The following is a 22,041-nucleotide window of genomic DNA, read 5'->3' as shown; positions in this document are numbered from 1 at the left end:
TGTTGTGTGAGTTCCGAATATATTGGAACCGGAGCCGAAAAGTTTGAAAGTAAGATACCAATTGAAGAATGTAGCATTCAAGGAGCAACCGTTACAAAGAATCTTAGCTTTTATACTCAACCATTATGTGGCTACCAAAAGGGGTCTTTATTCACATTAAAGAGGCGCTTGATTTGGAGATCTTGTCTCTCCTAATTTAGCTATAAATAGAGAAATCTGTATTCAGAAAAGGACACGAAATACATGTATGAAAAAAGGCTAAACTTATTATCTTATGCTAGTAACATTATTTTACCAAGTACTTTGTTCTTGTTATTGTTCTTGCTACCAGAAAAGCACAATTCCCGGCTCAGGCTCATCTCTTATTCAATTATTTCTTACTTTATTCAATTTTGTTCTTTATCATTTAATTTTCTCGGATCAATTTAATTCACGTCTCTATATACAAATTTAACTCTATCATTTTATGGGTAAATAATTTGGCGCCCATCGTGGGGCATATATAATTGTGGTATTACTTTGCTCCATTCATCTTTCACTAACGTATTTTGATGCTTTTCTTTAGTAAAACAAAAACATATATGATACCTAATAATGTCAACAACTCGCTCAATGTTGGAACAAACAACGTCAATGAGCATGAGGACAACTTCCGTGGTAGAAATCATCTGGATCATATGGGTAATGAACCAACAACGATTGGAATGAAGCAACTCCGATCCGAGAAGAACAAAATACTCGGCTTGCAAGGATTCCTACCCCTGATGATATGGGTAATGAACCCGTTGATGTTACGGTGAAAGTTTTGAGAGCACAACAAAGAAAAATCATGAATCATCTCTCTAGACAGGACCAAATAATGACTGAGCTCCAACAATCACTATCAACAACAACAACAACAACAACAACAAACCCAGTTTGATCCCAACAGGTGGGGTCCGGGGAGGGTAGTTTGTACACAGACCTTACCCCTACCCAATGTAGGTAGAGAGACTGTTTTTAATAGACCCTCGGCTCAGGAAGGGCAAGAAAAAGAAGAGGAAAGCAACGAAGGAAGAAAGATGGAAGAGAAAAGAAAAGGGAGAGATAAATGATAAGTAGTACCAAATAATAGCAACAGGGAATACAATACCTTAGGCGAATAAAACCACATAACGCAATAAAAATCTAAGAATATGAAGAGACATGCATGCTACAAAGACTATCGGTAAACAACTATAAGCTACCTACTAACCTTTTACCTTAATTCTCGACCTCCACACCCTCCTATCAAGGGTCATGTCCTCAGTGAGTTGAAGCAGTGCCATGTCCTGCCTAATCACCTCCCTAGTATTTTTAGGTCTACTTCGATCTCTTCTCAATCTCTCCATGGCCTCTCACACTTCCTGACAGGAGCATCAATGCTTCTTTTCTTAACATGTCCGAACCATCTCAGCCTCGACTCCCGCATCTTGTCCTCCACGGAGGCTACTCCCACTCTGTCCCGGATAACTTTATTCTTAATCCTATCTCTCCTAGTACACCCACATATCCATCTCAATATCCTCATCTCTGCTACTCTCATCTTCTGCACGTGAGAGTTCTTAACTGGCCAACACTCAGCCCCATACAGCATGACCGGTCGAACCACCACTCGATAAAACTTACCCTTATGTCTCAGTGGCACATTGACTCAAATAATTTCATTGGAGGTGTTTGAGCCCCTCCCAGCGTGCCTGCGAATTAGACAACACAAAGAATTGGTAACATTGCTTCAAGGGAGGAGTTCAGATTCAGTGAGAATCAAGCAGGTGGAGCAGGCAGTGGATCCAAAAATGATAACAACACAAATGATCCTTTTAAAACCGAGCTCATGAGGTTCATGAGGGAAATGAATGATCGGATGGATCAAAATACTAAAGAATTTCATTCTCGGATGGATCAAATCTCGGGGGTACCTCCGGTGTTGAAGGGCCCAGATTCAAAGAATACTCAGCTATCGTTCAAACAAAGTGCAGCCCTAGAGTTCATTCCAAAAGGTTCAAATGTCGGATATTTTAAAGTATGATGGAACTTCGGATCCACAGTAGCACATCACAACTTACACTATGGTTGTAAAGGGAAATAATTTGGCTCCACATGAGATCGAATCTGTTTTGCTACAAAAAATTGGCAAAACCCTAAGAAAGGGAGTTTTAACATGTATTCTCTTTTGCCTAAATATTCAATTAATTCTTTTGAGGTGCTTGCAGATTATTTCATCAAACTCATGCCGGGGAAAGAAAATTCCAAGACAGGAAGGCGGATATATTCAGAATCGCTTAAGAAGAAACTGAATTGCTTCGAGAGTTCATGATCCGGTTCTAAAAGGAGATAATACTATTGTTGGCAGTACCGAATGAATGGGAAGTAGAGGTGTTCACCAAGGGCCTCAATCCTTTGAGCTCTGATGCCTCGAGAAAATTAAAAGAGATCTTGTTAGAATTTCAGGCAACCACATGAGCAGATGTCCATAATCATTATAAAAAATCAGAATTAAAGATGATTAACTGAGTTCTTCGGTGTCCTATAAGGGTCGTAATCACTATCGGAATCAGGAAAAGTTCCAAAATAATTCTGATGCATACCGGAGATCATTCAAGAGCCATTTCCAACCTTATTTATCAAATGAAATATCTGATGCACGTGGAGCTAAAGTTTTTCAATCATTGGAAAGATTCAGACCGGATAGAAGGACGGATCGTGGTTCTAGTAGTACGACATTGTAGGATAAAGAATCATCGGGGTCCTGGGATTTAGGATATCCCCAGTTATCAGATTAAAATATCAACATTAGTCTAGTAGAGTTGGTTTCGACCATGAGAAATATCAAGAAGTCAAGGTTCCCGAAATCGATTCGACCAGAACCTAATCAAAGGGATCTTAATTTTCGGTGTGAATTCCACAGAACACATGTCCATAGAACTGGGGAATTCCGGCATCTTCGTGAAGAGGTCTCAATGCTGTTTAAAATTTATCACTTAAGATAATTATTAAGTGACTGGGCTAAGAACAACTACGGGAGGAGTCGAGATGCAATGGAACCAGCAATACCATCCAAACTCAAATAGCACAAATAACCCACTGGTAGAAAAGAAAGCCTCCATGCAATATCATAAGGATCACACATCCGTAGATTACCCCGTAGGTGATAATCCACCTGCTTAGCCTCAAACTGACATCTCTCTATACCCTTTAACATCCATAACTACTACACAATCACCCAATCTTCCTGAATCCAAACTCATCAACAAGCCCTGAGAATCTAATTCATCCCACAATTAAATAACATAAAAGATACTTCAATACACTAATAACTCGAGACTATACGTAACATCAAGACATAAATCAAGCACCAAATAGTCCTTTTTACATCTCAAGCAAACTCTTTTTGTCAAATTCAAACCATCTGAACACTTCCCGCAGTCACTTCTTACTCATCATATAGCCATCCAACTACTCATCGAGCCACAAATTCCACACATAGGAAAACTGACGAACATAGAAGTCCAAGAGCATATACTCACACAACCAATATTACCGAGCCTAAGCTGCAGTCTAAACCTAGCCTCAAGTCCTCCAGGCTGGCCCATCACCAAGACACAGAAAACACATCTCATACCTCATCCATAGAATCACAATCCATCGATGTACAGCTGATACCGAGCGCTCACATGCACATACGAGTGAGTGGAAGGAATTCAAAGAGATACGCTTCAAGCTGAATCAATGTCGCACGATAAGGAAAGAAAGATGAGAAGTTTATCCTAAGTTCCCTATAGCCTCTCGAAGATAGGTATGAACATCATCATACCGATTCGCAAGACTCTACTAGACACTTGCTCACAATTCGTATAACCTATGAACCTAGAGCTCTGATACCAACTTGTCACGATCCAAAATCCAACTAGTCGTGATGGCATCTAACCCAACCCGCTAGGTAAGCCAACTAACAATTATCCAATTTAATGAGATTTATTAGGACAAATAAATGATAAAATAACTGAACCTTTATACATTTTCCCAAGGATTGATAGTACAAATCATGAGCTTCTAGGATTTAGAGTTTAAAAAGCTGGTATAAAATAAATACATCATCTATTTAAAATATACATGAACAGATTAAAATTCTAAAGCTACCAAGATCAAGAGGAAACTATGACCAGAACGCAGGTACGTCTTCAAATCCAACTCCTGCCATACACAACAAAATCAATATCCAACATCTGCATGCAAGGTGCATAAGTGTAGTATGAGTACAACTGACCCCATGTACTCAATAAGTAACAAACCTAACCTTAGGTTGAAAGTAGTGACGAGCTGGGACAAAGGTTATAGTCCAACACCAATAGCCAACAACAACTTATAACAATATAATAAAAGTGGTACAATAAATAACTCGGAGATATAATGCTCAACTAGTTCATAGTTACGAAAAATAGTCATGCTTTTCAAGTACAACAGTAAAACCGTTCCTTCACCGAAATCACCAAAATATGAGTAAGTCCGAAAAACTGTGATTTTCCCAAAACCTTTCAACAATAAATAAGATGTTTCATTATCAGATATCATGAGGAAAGCACATCTCTATGCCTACATGTCAATGTGCATGTAAAGTCATAAATGTCACAAAACCGTGTAACATGAGAGAATCCGTCTCCATGCCTCTGTGTCAAGTATACATGTCAATGCAATGCACCACAATGATGAACTCATGTACCCACACTCTCAGAGTACTCAATCTTATTGTCTCACACTTCCACTCATCATGCTCAATCACTCAACACAATCAGCACTGTATAAGGAAGATCTAGCCCAGGGCAGATCTAACCCAAAAATACTAATCCTGCTGCGACACGCAACCCGATCCCATCGTGAATCAATAGCAACTGCGCTCATGGTGGGAATATAATAAGCCAATCATGGCATGAATCAATAAAGCCTGCTGTGGCATGTAGCCCGATCCCGTCATGAATCAATAATACATGCTGCGGTGTGCAGCCCGACACATCAATATTACTCACAATTCGGCCCTCAGGCCCCAACTCAGTCATCAATCTCTCCATTCTCTCGGGCTCACAATATCATATAAATCAGCCAAAAAATGATGATATGATGTATTAATAAATGGCAACAGAGATTGAGATATGATATGTAAATGAATGAGTATGACTGAGTATGTAATTGCAATGTAAGCAAATAACTCAATAGCAAAAATGACATCAGTGGGTCCCAACAGGATAAACATATAGCCTAGACATGGTTTCTAGCATGGATCACAGCTCAATTACTCTAGCACATATAAATTTCATGAAAAGAAACAAGTTTAGGACACTACATAGTACCACAAAATCAATCTAGTCACAATTAACACGGTGCACGCCCACTCGCCCCTCACCTAGCATATGCGTCACCTTAACACCAACACATAACATATATGTTCAGGGGTTCATACCCTCAACATCAAGTTTATAAGTGTTACTTACCTCGAACAGGCTGAATCCAATATTGAGCAAGCCAAAAAATACTCTGGAAACACCATCCTGCACACACTGACCTCCGAACGGCTCAAAACTAGCCAAAAGCAACTCAAATAGATCAAACAATGCCTAAGGAAACAATTCCAAATGATAAAGGTGGAATCTTCAATCAAAGGCCCAAAGTCAACCAAAAAGTCAAACTCGAGCTCGCATCTCGAAACCTAGAAAAAATAACAAAATTCGACAACCCATTCGATTACGAGTTCAACCATACTAGCTTCACTCAAATGCGACTTCGAATTGATGTTCAAAACTAAAAATTCATTCTATGAAACTTTAGACAAAAACCTCCAATTTTTCTCTTTAAAATCAATTATCATACACCGAAAACGAAGATCTATTCATGAAATATAATTAGGGGTGGGCATAAAATTCGAAAAACCGAATTCCGAACCGAACCGAATTAATTCGGTATTTCGGTTTCGGTTTTTTCGGTATTTCAGTCTAATTCGGTATAACATTTTCTGTATTTCGGTATTACGGTACGGTCCTCAGTATTAGGATCTTGAAATTTTGGTATACCGAAATACCAAATTTTTAAAGACTTTTTATTTTTTTTAAGTTGGACATATAGTTAGCTACTACACTGCCCAGCGCCCCAGCCCAACAATTTCTAATCTAATTCCCAGCTCACTGCCCACTGCCCACTCCAGCGCCCCAGCCCAAGTCCATTCTCTATTCTTTGTCTTTCATTCAATTAGGGTCTAAAGATTAGGACATTAGGCAGTCACAACTCACAACATAGAACTCACTCCTCACTTCTCAGAAAGGATTTAGGGATCGGCTGCTGCTTTAGAAATTCCGGGCAAACAAAGACCAAAATTCAAAGAGATCGACTGCTTTTTCAAGAGATCGGTTGTTATGACTTCAGGAGATCGGCTGTTGTGACTTCATATGCTTTCATATATTTCTCCTACATTTTGTTTATGTTTCATATGCTTTCATATCTTTCTCCTTAATCACTTTATCAGTAAAATCATTTTGATCTAAATGTTCTCCTTGTCCTATTGGGTTTCTTGTGTTCTTACATTTTGAGTTAATTGAAGAGAGGACTAAGTTCAACTCATATTTCTTTTGGAGCAGCATGCTTATGTTGTTTTTGCGGTATATATCTTCTGACATTTCCAACAGTTCTTGCTTGATGGGCTGCTATTGTCGCATGTTTATTGAATAATAGATTAAGGCATTAAGCCACACGAATGTGAGTTGGCTCCAAATGCCAGCATTTAACGAAATGGCTGTTCAATTTCATGTGTATTTGCTTCTTTCTATTTACTTCTTTCTGAGTATATGCTGTTACTGTCATGTTAGGAGTAGAAAAAAAGATGTTTCTTTCCAATGATGATAACAGAAACTGTAGATATTGTATACTATGTATTACGAAATGGCTGTTCAATTTTATTGTATTTCTTGGCTGAATAGTTAGACAGCAGTCAGCAGGGCATTCAAACATTGGAGAATTGTCACTCGTTAGTGTTTCTTATTTAGTGAATATTAAACCGAAACCGTACCGAACCAAAATAATAAATACCGAACCGTACCGAAATATTTTGGTACGGTATTTGGTATACACAATTGATAAACCGAATACAGAACCAAAATTCTTAAATACCGAACCGAAATACCGAATGCCCACCCCTAAATATAATCACAAGCGAGCCAAGAATGCTTACCCCAATTCACGTGGTGAAGTTTCTCTTCCAAGTCGCCAAAAACCGAGCTCCAAGTCTCAAGAATGTGAATAAAATGACCAACCCTCGAAATTATAGGTTCTACCCAGTACTGTTCGTCGCATCTACGACATCACTTCTGCGACAAAACTTACGCTTCTGCGACCACAACTACCCAGCCGACCACTCGTACATGCGGAACAATTCTATGCTTCTACGACATTCAGGTGCAAGCTCCTCTTTGCTCATGCGCAAGAACTCGCTTCTGCGCCCCTGACAATCGCTTCTGCAAAGTCACAGATGCGACTCAAATTCTACATCTGCGAAGACTCCTAGCCCAGTCTTCTCCCGCTTTTGTGATGAACTTCCCACATCTGTGAAGTCTCTTTTGCGACCAATACTCGCTGATGCGGCTACACCAGCACCAAAAATCTTCACTAATGCAACAAGAGGAAAAAATGATCTGAACCTCGTCCGAAACTCATCTGAGCCACTCGGGACCCCATCTGAATATACCAAAAAGTCCCATAATATAACATAGACCTACTCGAGGCCTCAAATCACACATAAAAACATCGAAATGACAAATCACACCTCAATTCAAACTTAAATGAACTTTCAACTTTCAGCTTCCAAAACTCGCGCCGAAACATATCAAATCAACTCGGAATGAACTCAAATTTTGCACACAAGTACCAAATGACATAACAAAACTATTAAAATCCTTGGAACCACAATTCAATTACAATATCCTCACAGTCAACTCTCGGTCAAACTTGTGAACTTTCCAAACCTTCAAATTTTCAACTTTCGCCAATTAATGTTGAAACTTTCTAGAAATATCCAAATACAAATTTGGGTATATGCCTAAGTCCAAAACTACCATCCGAACCTAACGATACCATCAAAACTCCAATTTGAGGCCAAATACTAAAAAGTCAAAATTTAGGTCAACTCTTCTAGCTTTAGGTATAATACATGTTTGAAGAAATAAAGAGAGATATATACATGTTTGATTTATGTTTGATTTTTTGTGAATATCTTCGGTCAACTGTGACCAATTGGCTGTTACGACCCAACTGGTTACTTTGAGAATTTGCATGAATTCATTTACGTTTTTTGTATTTGATTGGTGATTTCAAAGTGAGATTTGGGGGGTTTTGTCTAAAATTTTATAAAGTGAATTAATGAGTTTTGAACATCGATTCAGAGTCAGATTTGAGTAAAAATAGTATGGTTAAACTCGTAATTGAATGAGTTATCAGATTTTATGAGTTTCATCAGATTCTGAGGTGCGGGCATGGGTTTGACTTTTTGGTTGACTTTGGGCTTTTGATTAAAGATTCAACCTCTATCGATTTGGTTTGTTTACTTTGGCATTATTTGATATTCTTGAGTTGCTTTGGCTGGTTTTGAGCCGTTCAGAGGTCGGTACACACGAGATGGTGTTTCAAGAGTATTGTTTGGCTTCCTTGGTATTATATTTGTCTTGTTCTAGGTAAGTAACACGTCTAAACTTGATGTTGAGGATATGAACCCTAGAATATACGTGTGATGTGTTTGGTATTGAGGTGACACACATGTTAGGTGACGGGCATGTGGGCATGCACCGTGAGAATTATGACTCGATTGATTCCCTGGTATTTTGTAGTTACCTAATCTTGTTTCTATCCATGAAATTTAAACGTGCTAAATTAATTGGACTGTGATCTATGTTAGAAACCATGTTTAGGCTATATGCTCATCCTGTTAGGACCCACTGAGGTCATTTTTGTTGTCGAGTTATTTGTTTAAATTTAAATTACACACTCAATCATATTTATTCATTTGCATATCATATCTCAGTCTCTGTTATCATTTGTTGTCACATCATGTTATCATTGTTTGGGCTAATTGACATGAGATTGTGAGCTGAGAGACTGGAGAGATTGATGGCTAAGTGAGGCCGATGGCCTAATTGTAAGTATTATTTATGGGATCGGGCTGTGCGCCACAACATATTTTATGGATTCATGCCATGATTGGCTTATATTAGCGATTCAGTAGGATCCGTCCCTCCAGAGTTTAACATACCAGTAGTGAGCTCAGGTACCTACTGAGTATGAGTGCTGAGTGATTAGGAGAACTAAGTGATTGAGAGGACTGAGTGATTGGGAGAACTGAGTGATTGAGCGTGGTGAGTGAGGTTGACTTCTCCGAGAGAATGAGCACATAAGTTTATCACTATGGTGAATTACTCTTGACATGCATACTTGGCATGTAGGCATAGAGATACTTTTTCTCATGCTGTACGGTATTGTGACATTCATGACTTCACATGCACATTGACATGTAGGCATAGAGATGTACTTTCCTCATGCCATCCGATAATGAAACATCTTATCTGTTGTTGAAAGTTTTGGGAAGAATCTTAGTTTTTGTAACATACTCACATTTTGATGATTTCGGCAAAATATTTAGGTTTTACTGTTATCTGAAAAACATGTCTATTTTCCGTATCTATGGACGAGCTGAGTATCATATCTTTGAGTACTACTTATACTATTTTCATTATACTGTTTCATGTTTTTCTTGGCTGTTGGTGTCGGACTCTCAGCATAGTCTAAGCTCGTCACTGCTTTCAACCTAAGGTTAGAGTAGTTGCTTATTGAGTACAAGGGGTCTGTTGTATTCATACTACACTTCTGCACCTTGCATGCAGATTTCGGAGCTGATGTTGCTGTGTGTGGAGGGAGATGACATTGAAGATGTACCTGTGTTCTGGTTATATCTGCCTCTTCTTCTTGGTAGCTTTAGATTTACCAATTTGTTTATGTATATTTCCAACAAATAATGTATTTATTTCAAAAGCAAATTTCGGGATTATTTGACAAAAGAAACGAGGCAGAACAGTTGTACAAAAATATTTAATATCAAGGGTTTGTTCATTTGGTCATATTTTGAGTTGAGGAGCTCAGATTTGGGTAATTTTGGAGGTTATTTTCACTACATGGATTGAGGTAAGTGTTCTATACTCGATTTTAGTTATATTTCATAAATCCATATCCATTTTTGGTATATGATTGATAATTTTAAAGTGAAATTAGAGGGTTTTTGTCTAAAATTTAATAAAGTAAATTTTTGAGTTTGAACATAGATTCGGAGTCAGATTTGAGTGAAACTAGTATGGTTGGTGTCACGCCCCGACCTCGGGGAGCGCGACCGAAGCTCAACCTAGATAACCCGATCGAGCAAGCCTGTTAGATTTCCTTCTACCCAAACTCATCCATGAATAAAGAGAAAATGTACTCCATTAATCAAACAATTGAAAAGATTTTATTAACAACTCCCATTTCATTACCATAATCAGCTTCATTTATAATTTCTAAAATATTACAAGTTCATAGATATAATGAAAAATATGTTTTCCAAATACCAACACTTCTAGTTCAATTCCCAACATCAAACACCACCCACAACCTATCTGCGAAGCCTCTAATTACAATAGAAGAATAGTATAGAAGTGCTGGTAACAAGGCCCCAACGATAATATTATTTTTGGTTGGGAGATCTTTAGTACCGATATAACCCCGTGAATTTAGCATGGAGTCCGATCACAGCCTGACCGTGGTTTACTCATACTAAACTTCTACATATATTTGTGCAGATCCAGGTGTTGTAGGTAGCGGCCCCAGGTTGCGAAATTTTTCTTGATCGCAAGGGTTTATGGTAGAGCTGCATTGTTCGTCGTAGTCCCTTAGAGTCCTTTACTTACACTTATATTGTCAATTCTCTATCCAAACAATATTATACTTGAGATAGTTTATGTAATCAGTTACAACTCATGACACTGTACTACCTAATCTTGGGGATTTGTTGTGGTTATTATTGCGTTGGCTTGTATCACCTTTATTTTCGCATTTGTATTAAAATCTGCTTCTAATTTTTAGTTTATATGTTGTAAGTGATCAACTTACCTTATTTTAGAGACTAGGCGTCATCATGATCCTTAAGGAGGGATTTTGGGGTCGTGACAGTTGCAATACTTGATTTAACAAAGATTATGCTTTATTCATACTTTTGTTGTTATCATGTCCTTGTATGCTTTTTGTTGAGTTATGAGGATGTACCTCTTGATGATAATTTGTTACTTTGCATTGTTTGATAATTGTGGCACATGTGGACATGTTGTGTGTATTGATTTTAGATGTGCATGTTGCAACATAAGGGAAGCATTTCATTTGTGATGCGCATGTGGCGAGATAAGGGTGGCTAGATGCACGTGCAATGACATAAAGATGGTGTGTATTGATGCAAATCCGACGAGATAAAGGTGGTTTATGCGCGTGTAGCAATATAAGAGGAAATATTTAATGTGATGCTCACGCGGTGATATAAAAGTGGCATTGTGGGTATGTTATGTGATAGCCCGAAGGCGATTTGTATTGATTATGTGCGTGTGGTGGTTAAAGAGGGGAATTCTCATTGTTCTTATGAATTATTCATGTGTGTCATGCATTTTTACATGGTTTTCTATGTTGTTTATAGCATTCTAATCTATGCCTATTTTATTACTTGATGATTGCTTGCCAAGATGGGTTTACCTGCGTAGAATTGTTACCTCATATTTTATTGAGTTGTTGGAAACGTAATGGATTGTAGTAAAAAATAAGCTGTTATCATGCATTACTATAATTGATTTTGAAAAGTTCTCTTGAACATGTTATTTTAAAATTTATACAAAATCGGATTATAATGTGGCACGAGGTCATTGCCGTGCGGGTTTGACATATGTGTGACACAAGGTCTTTGTCGTGCAAGGGTAATTGATAATTGTGCCATTCCATTTGATGACTTGTTATTGAAGTTGAGCCTTACTTGTTGTATATTTCTATCACCTGTTCTGATAAGACTATAGTTATTGTTTATTTGCTATACTTTCCATTCCCAGTCTTGGATATATTGCACAGGTTATTTGACAAGTGAGTATCTTTTGACTTAGTAACCTCGTCTCAACTCCTTTGAAGTTAGTCAAGATACTTAGTGAGTATATGGGGTCGGTTGTACTCATACTACACTTCTGCACCTTGCGTGTAGATTTTGGAGCTGAGTAACTGTGAATAGGGAGCTTTGCATTGGGGACGTACCCACGTGCCGAATTTATGCTACTTGTTGTTCTTGGTATCTTAGGATTTTATTTTTATTTATGTAAATTTCAAATAGATGTTGTATTGAAATCATTTTACCAGCTTTGTATCTAAATTATATTGGTTGATGACTTGTACTTCAAGTCCTCGGGGAAATTGTATTAAATTCTATGCAGTTTTATTTCTAATAATGATGATTCCTCATGTTGAAGTGACTTATAATATTTGGCTTTCCTAGCAGGTTGGGTTAGGTATCATTATGACATCATGGGATTTCGGGCCGTGACAAGCTAGTATCGGAGCTCTAGTTTCATAGGTTCTACAAGTCATGAACAAGTATCTAGTAGAGTCTTGCGGATCGGTATGGTGACGTCCATACTTTTCTTCGAGAGGCTACAGGGCATCTAGGAAACTTCCCATCTTTCTCTTCTTATCGTGCAACCTTGTTTCATCTTGAAGCATGTACCTTCTATTTTCTTTCATTCACTCGTATATGATGTTTCACACTCAGTATTTGCTATGCAACAACGACTTGTGATGCTATGGATGGACTATGAAGGGCTATGGATGTTTAATTATCATTGCGATATGGCCTAGTCTTAGACGCAGATGCAATGGTAGATCTTTTACTTGTTCCTTTGTGGGATGCAACAGATTCTTATATCTAGTTGATGAGTACGGGCTCGAGAGGATTAATTGGTTGCCTAATTATTATGACAACAGTAGGGTCATGGGAAGATGTTGATTTGAGGTTAGCCGGTGGGAATCGAGGTTTTGTGATTTGTATGAGGCTTCTATTCAACAAAGCGAGTATACCACCATTTTGGAGGGCTTGAAGAAGTTTGCACGACTTTCGCAAGGATGAGTATGCACTTGGCAGAGTCTTTTGAGTGTTTTATGACTGGTTTTACATGATTTTATGAAGTATTTAGTTAGTTAGTAGAGCAAGATCGACAATTATAAAGGAAGGGTACTAAGGGTTATAAATGATGTGTTTTATGGTTTCGAGCCAAGTGGGGGAGTCTGCTATTGATGATCGGATTGCATGGTCATGTGTTATATAGGACTAGGATGTGCTTGTGGATTGGCTATGGTTTGAGGAAGGTTTAATCAAGGATGATTTAGATCAAGGTGAATGACTTTCGAGAAGATTCCAATGGGTTTAGGACTCATATGTGATATTTAAGGATTTTTAGATTTGAGTATTGTTAGGACTTGGGGCTTACATTGGATGATGCCGAGACTTGCAGTATTTTATATCATTATTGATTCTAAAATGTGGTATTATAAAGGTGAAATGAACAGCTTCAGATTCATTGAAGGGTTCTTTAGTGCGAGCAATTTCATGTTAAGGTACTCTTGCTCTTAGCGGTCTACATTACATGGATTGATTCAGAAGGATGTAGTTCTAATGATTTGATTATTTGCAAATAGGTTCCAAAGAGTTTGCTGTGGTTTGGCCACGACTTGCGGTAGATGTGCTCCACAGTCACGGAGAGTCTGTTACATGTTGTGATATTGTTCTACGATTTGAGATAGAGGAAGGTTTTTAGTTGATGGAGTGTCTATCCTACTGGTTATTCAGATTTGAGAATAAGGTCCTCATGGTTTTTAGATTATAGCATGATAGAAGTGGTACGTCTAGTGGGATTGAGATTTCATGGGCAAGGTTGCGGTTCTATTTTTGAAAGGAAGGTCACGAGTTCTAGACGGCATGGGAGATTTCAGATGTATAGAGGAAGTACGTACCACCTGATGTTTTATACTTCAATACCACACAAGAGGGGGTTGATTTGTGTGGTATCCAATTTTTCGCTTAAACTGATTATGGAAGGACCTGGTTCTTCTAAGTGTTCCTTAACCTATTATTGCAAAAATAGTAAATGCGGAAAGCAAAGAACACAAGTATTTTACGTGGAAAACACCTGGCTCAAAAGGTGAAAAAACCACGACCTACTTCCTAGTAGGATTTTCCCAAACTCTTCACTAAATCACTGAGCCAAAAAATGCATTTACAAAAATACTTTTGTAAACCTAGGACTAACTCTAATCCTGTTGTGGCAAACAACCTCTAACTGTTGCGACAACTTTAATTTAACTTGAAAACTCTGAGTACCTATTACAATTGACTCTTGATAAATCTGAAAGGTACAATATGAAAATACTTACTACAATTGAACTAGAATAAAATATAGATACTTGGAGTAATTCTTCTATCTGGTTCATGTAGCTTTAGGTTTGCATACTTTAATCACACACGAACTGCTTGCAAAATTGCCTTGCTATTTTGCTCTCAATTCACGTTTAACTTCTGCGTTTGTGCAACCTGTAAAATGAGAACATTCTGCCATATATAGAGTTAGTATATGAAGAAATAATTAGAGTTCTAATTCTACTCTTCCCTCATCTTCACCACTCCATTCTTCTTCTTCAGTAATATTCACTTGCTTGGCTTTCACTGCAGACCTAGTCCATTTAGCCAAGGTAGAGGGTTCAATAGACTTAGATACAGATGAAGACTTCTGTGAGGAAGTCTTGGCTTTCTTGGGCTTGGGGGTATGAACCTCAACCTCAACAGTCACTGTTTCACCTTGATGGACCAGGTCCATCCTATCCACTTCAACAGCCTCAACATGCTCAACCACTTTTTCTTTCCCCCTTTCCACTCTTTTCTTCTTACTCTCCTCTAAAGCTCTCTGCAACTCCTCCTCACTTTGTTTTAACTTGATCCTTGTAGTTCTTCCCCTTGGGAGAGGAATTTCAGAAGTCTCAGAAAGAGCTTCCTTCCTTTTCTTGTTGGCTCTTGCTATGCTAGGGTTCGTTGCTTTAGGGGTTCTTTTCTTCTTGGGTTTGTAACTGTCATCTATATTTTTCAAGAGATCAGCCAGTGTTTCCTCAACAGATGAACTAGGTTCATCTGCTTGCTTTCCAAGATTCACTAGCCCTTTAGCGGCTTCTCCCGACCCACTTCCCCCTACGTTCTTGCTACTTTCTTCCACCTTTTTTGGCTCAGCTCCACAGATAGCCATTCTAACAGTTTCAGATGTAGGTGAAGAATCAACCACTTCTTTCCGTTTTCCCCTCTCATCAACCTGTACTTCCTCACTCTCCTTTTTTTTCTATTTTATTTTTACCTCATCTCCTTCTTGTCACATGCATTTTCATATCCACCACAAACCCAACCAGTATGAACCTATTTTCTAGATTTCAACAACGTTAGAGATGACCCCAGAAGAAGGGTTTAGGACAGATGTTACTTGCTCAGAATCAGAAGACCCAGTTTCTTCCCCCTCAGTCGCCGACTTGAAAGAGTCATAAGAATTTTGGCACTCTTGGGCTTGGATTGCTTAAAGCTGGGCATTTAATTTTCCTGAGAGCGCACCTCTAGTCACAGTTTTTCGAGCAAGCATTTTTACTCGCCTTCTCTTAGGTTGAGGGGTAGTGGAAGAAGAGGAAGGGGTAGGTGGAGGAGGTGTACCAGGATTATCACTAGGTTAGTCATTTTGAGTATGGTTCTGTAAGGGAGGGGATGGCTTGATTTAATTTTGAAGGTGAAGAAAAGAGAGAAAGGTTCGATGATTATCAGAAATTATGAGGGAGTAACAAGGATGCTAATGAGGGATTTAAAAGAGGAGGGTAATTAATATGCAACGGTAGCTTTTAGCAGTCAAATAGAAGTCGAATCATCCTGAAATTTCAGTTTGAATAGACGGTTAAGGCTTTCCTAGAATCTAGGTATTTTAAAACGGTGAGGATTCTTGTTGAAACGGAACTGGTTCAAACTTAATTGGATAGGCTTTTGAAGATTTTGGACTTGGGTAGGACTCTGCTCATGATTTAAATATTAGTATTTCAAATTGTGCAGAGTGGAGAAAACATACCTCGCTATTCAAATGAACCAGCACTGATGAACCAGGTTCCTCACTGAGAATCCTCTTGATCATGTCTCAATTTGCCAAAATAGAGAAAAATTTCATTAGAGACCAGTGAATCATATTAACACATAGCACAGGAGCATACTATTTACAGTATGAGACTGAGTAAAGATTAACCTAGTTATTTACACAAGTTTCAGATTTTCTAAACAAATATTTTTTTTCATTTCTTCCCTCCCCCCTTTTTTTGTGTATTCTGAACTGGTTCTATTAGGTGATCTTAATCATCCCCAATTCTAACCTATTCCTTTCAAAGTGCACTCTACTTAAGGCTTTTGTGAAGATGTCAGCAATTTGCTTATCAGTAGCACAAAACTCTATAGTGATAAAGCCTTTCTCATAGTTGTCCCTCAAAAAATGGTGCCTAACATCTATGTTCTTAGTTCTTTTATGATGAACCGGGTGCTTTGTCATACTAATGGAACTTGTGTTATAAAAAAAATAGGGATGCAACCAACATCAATTCCAAAATCCATTAATTGTTGTTTGATCCACTGCAATTGAGTACAACATGAAGCAATAGCAACATACTTAGTTTCAGCAGTAGATACGACCACTGAATTTTGCTTTTTAGTAGCCCATGACACAAAACATGAACCAAGAAAGTGTGCTATACCTGAGGTGCTCTTCATGTCTACAAGGAAACCTGCATAATCAGCGTCAGCATATCCCACTAGGTTAAAATTACTACTTTTTGGATACCAAAGGCAAAGGTCAATGGTTCCTTTGAAGTATCTCAATATTCTCTTGATAACAGTCAAGTGGGATTCCTTTGTATTTGCTCGAAATCGAGCACAAAGACTTACACTAAAAACAATGTCAGGTCTGCTAGCAGTAAGATACAAAAGTGAACCAATCATCCCCCTGTACAACTTCTGATCAATAGATGAACCGGGTTCATCTATATCCAATTTTGTGGCTGTTCCAATAGGAGTATCGATTTCCTTTAATTCTTCCATTTTAAACTTTTTAAACAATTCTTTACATATTTTTGCTGATAGATCATAGTTCCGTTTGAGTTTTGTTTAATTTGTAAGCCTAAAAAGAAATTAAGCTCACCCATTATACTCATTTCAAATTCACTCCCCATTAGTTTAGCAAATTCCTTACTTAGTTTTTGAGTAGTTGCTCCAAAAATTATGTCATCAACATATATCTGTACTACTAGAAGATCTTTACCTTTTTCCTTCAAGAATAGAGTGTTATCGATTTTACCTCTCTTGTAACCATGTTCAAGTAGAAATTTTGATAATCTTTCATACCATGCTCTAGGAGCCTGCTTGAATCCATAGAGTGCCTTGTCAAGTCTGTATACATTATCAGGACACTCCTTGCTTTCAAACCCTGGAGGTTGCTTGACAAGCACTTCTTCCTTTAAATAGCCATTGAGGAAGGCACTCTTGACGTCCATATGGTGAAGAGTAAATTCCATGTAAGCAGCAAAGGCTATGATGAGTCTTATTGCTTCCAACCTTGCAATTAGAGCAAAGGTCTCATCATAGTCTATGCCTTCCTCTTGGCTATATCCTTGAACCACCAATCTTGCCTTTTTCCTTGTAACAGTTCCACCTTCATCAAGTTTTTTTCTGAAGACCCATTTTGTGCCAGTTACTGATCTGTCCTTGGGTCTTGGAACCAGATGCCAAACTTGACTCCATTCAAACTGGTTGAGTTCATCTTGCATTGCAATTACCCAGTCTGCATCCTGCAAAGCCTCAACAACATTTTTAAGTTCAATAAGAGATAAGAAAGCATCAAAATCACAAAGATTCTTTAATGAAGATCTAGTTTTAATTCTAGAGGTTGGATCAGTAATTATGTTCTCAATGGGATGAGAACTTTGGTACTTGTAAGTTTTCACAACCAATTGGTTTTCTCTTGATGTTTCTCCAATGTTTTGTTGCTGAGGAACATGCTCATGACATGTTCCATTGAGGTATTAGATTCAGTTCCTCTTTGTTCAGCTCCCCCTGTTAGGTTGCCTTGGATAGAAGAACCTGTTCCATCACTTGTTCCTTCTTATGGTGCAGATTCAGCCTGGGTTGTGATTTCATTTTAACTTCTTACCAGCCGAATAACTTCATCTTCATGTTCCTGTCTCTCAGAAAGAATGTTTGTTTCATCAAAAACTACTTTTACACTTTCTTCTACGCACATAGTTATTTTATTGTACACTTTATATACTTTGCTATGTGAAGAATATCCCAAGAATACTCCCTTATCACTTCTGGGATCAAACTAACCTAGGGAATCTTTTCCATTATTGTTCACAAAGCACTTGCATCCAAATGCCCTAAGATGGGATATATTTGGTTTTCTCCTTTTAAGTAACTCATAGGGAGTCTTCTCTACAAGAGGTCAAGTCATGCACCTATTGATGATGTAGCATGCAGTATTTACAGCTTTTGCCCAGAAACTATTGGGCAGTTTACTAGAAAGAAGCATAGTCCTAGCCATATCTTCAAGTGTCCTATTCTTTCTTTCAACTACTCCATTTTATTTTGGAGTCCTAGGATCAGAAAAATTATGATCTATGCCATGCACATCATAAAATTCAGCAAACTTAGCATTTTCAAATTCAGTTCCATGATTAGACCTAATTGATGCAAGTTGATTACCTAGTTGTTTCTGAGTTTTTCTAACAAAAGAAGTAAACATGTCAAATGCTTCATCTTTAGATGTTAAAAACAACGTCCAGGTAAACCTAGAGTAATCATCAACAAGCACCATCACATATCTATTACCACCTCTGCTTAAAGTTCTCATTGGACCACAGAGATTCATATAGACCAATTCCATCAATCTGGTTGTGCTTACCACTTTCTTGCATTTAAAAGAGGATTTTACCTGCTTCCCCCGTACACAAGACTCATAATCTTTGTCTTCCTTAAACCTGATGTTAGGTAACCCTATCACTAGGTCCTTGGAGACTAATTTGTTGAGTTGACTCAGACTTGCATGTCCAAGTCTCTTGTGCCAAATGAGGGGATCATTGTTCAACACACTTAAGCAAGTGAGTTCATTTTCTGAAAGAGTGGATAGATCTACTATGTATATATTGTTTGCTCTTTTTCACTGCAAAACAATCTTGTCAGTGGTAAGATTTATCACAATACATTTGGTAGAGATGAATGCTACCAAGTTACCTCTATCACACAGTCGTGATACACTGATTAGGCTGTATTCCAAGTCATCTATCAAGTAGACATTCTCAATGGAGTGTGAGTCTATCTTACCTACCTTTCCAACCCCAATGATCTCACCTTTCTTACCATTTCAAAGAAGACATTACCTCCTTTGAGGTCCTCAAGTGAAAGGAACTGGTTCTTACTTGTTGTCATATGCTTTGAGCATCCACTATACATGTACCATATTTGAATGCTTCCCTTCACTTGGTGTTACACCCCATAGTTTCGTACGTGAGAGTATGTCGTAAGTCTATTGATGTAAGCTCACAAATGAGATCATCTTTGAAAGGATATAAAGTAATTTAATCATGTTACCACGGAGGTTACAAATATTGAGGATCATGAAGAACAAGTACAAAGAGGGTTCAGAAGCTAAGGAATTGAAGAAAACAATGTTTCGTCGAAAGTCGACAAGTTGGGAATGTTATAACATGTACTTTTGTCACGACCCAAATTTCCCACCCTCGGGAGTCGTGATGGCGCCTACTCATGAAAGCTAGGCAAGTCGACAATTACAGTTGTTACCACCATTTTCATTAATCACACAAAATTAGATATTAGCTAAGCAAAATAATTAAGAAATGCGAAAGTAATATGATAGCGCCACAACTCAAGTACATAACTACCCCATAGAATCTGGTGTCACAATCTCACGAACATCTAAAAATTTCTACAAACACTGGTTCAGAAAGAAAAGTACAACTGTTCTTGAAATGAAAAGTGACAACAAATAACTAAAGCGGGGAAAGGGGGACTTCTAGATATGCGGACGCCAGCAGATCTACCTTGGTCTCCCTGGATTGAAGGCAGCTACCTCAAGCTACTCACAAGCTCCGTGATCACGCTCAACTCTAGTCCTAAAAAGGATAAGCGGTCGCTGCAAATATAATTCAGTCTAAAAGTCCGGAGTCGAATCCCACAGAGAACCAAGACTTAGCTATATCTGTTTAATATCACTAAAAAGATAAGTTTGAACAATTTTCTAAATTATAAAGATTGAGATTTATATTTCTAACTAATTAACTAGCAAATACTAGAAAATGGTAAAATTATCAACTAACGAGACAAAGGGTTGGAGACTAAATTAAAGAGGTCTAGAGTTATGATTTCCCCAATTGTCGGAATCCTTCTAGCTATATTCCCTACAATTTCGCCAATGTATTATCTACTGATCGTGAGCACTTTAGGTGCCGTAATTCTCTCTCGAGCAACTACAACAATTTACTAGACATATTCTCTCGAACTACGCTAGTTGGCTTTATCTAACCGCTCATTATGACCACGTCAAGGCTTTGTTATTTCTAAACCTACCTTTAAACTCACTGTATTGATTTCTTACATACATTAGGAGTGACGTTATTCAACAATCACCTAAATATGTAACTTTCTCAAGCAACACATAATAAATAGGCACAGTCAATCGATGGCCATTCAATCAACAACAATAAACACGTAGTTGAACAAGTAGAGAAATCCAACGGCTCAATTATATAAAAACATAACAAGAATTTATCCTACAAAAGGTTCTATCAAAACCCTAGATAACAATTTAGCTATTCATAATAGTATGTAAAACTACTATACTAAAAATCATAACCAACAATGAAAAATAGGAAGAGGAAGGAAAAACTCGTTGAAGAATTCCCCGCCTTGCTCCTATTGTGTTCTTGATTCCTTAGGTCGAATCCTCGGTCTCCTTAGCCTCCTTAGGTCTAATTTTTATGTCAAAAGTGTGTCCCACTCTTAAAAATACCGTTTTTCCATGCATATATACCAAGTAGGGTTGGGCCCAAACAATTATCCCTTCTCCTACACGAAAAAGGACAATATTTCACGTCTGGACTGCCGCGGCCGCGGTCAACCGCGGTATATGGCAGGTATACTGCCTCAGCCCGCCTCAGCTCCGCGGTCACGGTTTCGACCGCGCTTTTAACCCTGTTCCGTTTGGAATATGAAAAAACGTAAAACATGAAAGTTGTAGCTCTTTGAGTTAGATTTTCAACCATATATTGTGGAGACCAAATGGAGTTCGGAGCAAAACGTTATGTGCATTTTACTAGACAGTACGCAATATGCCTACTCGAGTCTTCGTTTTGTTGCTTTATCATCCGTTGATCCCCAAATACTATCCCGGCTTAATTCCTTGGGATTTTAATCAGACTTCAAAGCTCAAAATCACTTGAATTTATTTTATAACATCTATATAGCTCGGAATCACTCCTACAAGGCATAAAACACACTGTTAATGCAAAATACTAGCGATTAAAGCGCAAACTCAACTAAAGTGCAGTAAATTAGAGTGTAATAATCGACTAAAATACGCAATTATATCCTATCATCAACACCCCACACTTAAACCATTGATCGTCCTCGAGCAATCAAACTACACTTTATATAGACACGACCTTTTTAAATAATTTTCCTAACTCATCACACCAAGAATATTTAAAATAGACTAAGCACAAAAGCGTAACATCTTCACCTCAAGATTTAACTCACAAGTACCGCGCATTATTCACAACTCACCTACTTACTCTAACATAGAGGTCACTGACATTATCTTT

This window comes from Nicotiana tabacum, chromosome 6 (genome assembly GCF_000715075.1).
Source record: "Nicotiana tabacum cultivar K326 chromosome 6, ASM71507v2, whole genome shotgun sequence".
NCBI lineage: Eukaryota > Viridiplantae > Streptophyta > Magnoliopsida > Solanales > Solanaceae > Nicotiana > Nicotiana tabacum.
Note: the sequence above shows the minus strand (reverse complement) of the source record.